Source organism: Suricata suricatta, chromosome 12, assembly GCF_006229205.1.
Source record: "Suricata suricatta isolate VVHF042 chromosome 12, meerkat_22Aug2017_6uvM2_HiC, whole genome shotgun sequence".
NCBI classification, from domain to species: Eukaryota; Metazoa; Chordata; class Mammalia; order Carnivora; family Herpestidae; genus Suricata; species Suricata suricatta.
Genome location: NC_043711.1, coordinates 3,933,136 through 3,935,346, shown reverse-complemented (window position 1 = coordinate 3,935,346; position 2,211 = coordinate 3,933,136).

Below are 2,211 nucleotides of genomic sequence, written 5' to 3'. Positions count from 1 at the left end.
CAATAAAAAGGCAGGCTAAGTATTAAGTTCAGTAAGGGTCACAGAATCCAGACACACGGCAAAGGCCAAGACCTTTGAGCAAGGGCTCCAAAATGTGTAAAATGAATTATAATCAATATAATGAAACCAACAAACTAGAAATGAGAAAACCTAAGTCTACAGGCTGCTGGCGACCAGACAGACCTGATGACCACCAGGGTCCTTTCCGGCACTGACATTCTAGCCATTTCTTCAGCATTTCTAACCCAGGGTCTGTGGCCTGTGCTTACAGCCTGGCGGCAAAATCTAGGGTAGCAGAATCAAGGCGTCTATTAAATAAAGTTGGGGAAATTCTTAACTGTATTAACCACACCGCACCCCCGACAATGAATACAAGTTCCATTTACAAAAGATCCTCAACGGGGCAACTGGGCGGCTCAATCGGTCTTTGCCTCAGACGCTCTCATGATTCATGAGTTTGAGTCTTGAGCCCCGAGTTGTGTTCTCCGCTCAGTGTGGAGCCTGCTTGGGACTCCCTCTCTCGCTCTGCCCCTACCCTGCAGGCATATGTGCACGCACTCTCTCTCAAAATAAATAAATTTAATAAAATAAATAAATAAAAGTTCTTGAGGGGCGCCTGGGTGGCTCAGTCGGTTGAGCATCTGACTTCGGCTCAGGTCATGATCTCAGAGTTCGTGGGCTGGAGCCGCACTGGGCTCTGTGCTGGCAGTTCGGAACCTGGAGCCTGCTTCTAATTCCGTGGGTCCCCCTCTCTCTCTGCCCCTCCCCTGCTCATGACCTGTCTCTCAAAAATAAATAAATGTTTAAAATAAAAAATAAAAGTTCTTGAACAGTGCTTCTCAAGATCTAACATGCATAGGAAGCCCCTGGGTATCTTGTTAAAATGTGGATTGTGATTCAGGTCTGGTCTGGGGCCTGGGATTCCGTATTTCTAAGAAGCTTCCAGGTGATGGTGATGTTACTGATTTGGGGACCACATTGAAACAAATAACCACGCTCTAGAAATGAACATAGTGTGTTTCCGACCGTCTCTTCCTAGCTCTGCAGCGAGTAACGGCCACATCCGTAGTCTGAAGTCAGTCATGGTTGGAGAATTTACGCCAAGAAAATCAGCACTCCAACCAGGGTTCATTCCATTGTTTTATTGTTTTGTAGTCTTAAGAAAGAGACAGGAAAATATAAGTAAAATTTACAATAAACACAGGGGTGCCTGCGCAGCTCGGTGCGTTGAGTGTCCGAGTCTTGGTCTCAGCTCAAGTCTTGATCTCGCGGTGGATGAGTTCAAGCCCTGTGTTGGGCTCCGCGCTGGGCGTGAAGCCTACTTAAAAAATGAGAACACTATCCATGCACGAGGGCCCACACATAAATACGTACACATCTATAGGGACCCACACATCCTCCCTCCAGGAGTCGTCGGACAGATCCGTACACGGCAACCACGCAGACGAAGGGTTGGCAAACTTCTCCTGTGAAGACCCGGAAGCTGGATGTTTTAAGTCTCGCTGGCCAGTCTGTTAAAAGGCGTCGGCGCCCGAAAGGAACCACAATGGGTACATTAAGGAGCAGGACGATTTTCAAATAAAATGTTCTTTGTGAACTCGGAAAAACTCAAGCTCCACACAACGTTCACACGTCAGGAAATTGGATTCTTCTGACGGTTTTCCCCCCAACCGCTGCAAATGGGAAACCATTCTTGGCCCACAAACCAGATGTGGCCGACGGGCGGTGGGGCCTCCTCGGCTGGATCATAATGGAAGCGGCGGGGCGTGGAGCTGGGCCTCAAAGCAGCTTAGGCACAGCGACACAAAGGGATCGGCAGGTGCACAGACCCTGAGGCTGGAAGGGGCGTGGCCTGAGAGCCAAGTGGCCGCACCGGCGATGAGCGAGCAAAGCGCGGGCGGCTCCGCAAGCCTTCGGGGGAGACTGGGGAGACTCGGGATTCGTTCCGAATTCGGCAGGCCGCCCTCTGGCAGCGCTGAGGGAAGGTGGCCCCTCGATCGAATCGGCACCTTGTAACGAGTCCTCCCCGGGCCGCCGTGCGCGCACAGAGCCCGCAGCTCCGCCGGGAGCGCAGGGCGGAGGCGGCGCGGCGCCCCGGGGGAGACACGAGGACCGCGTGGCCGCGCGCGGGGAAGCAGAGCCGCGGGTGTGTTCGGGGAGGCTCCGCGAAGGTGAGTCGAGGCCGGCGCCCTCGGGGCTGATCGGAGCCGT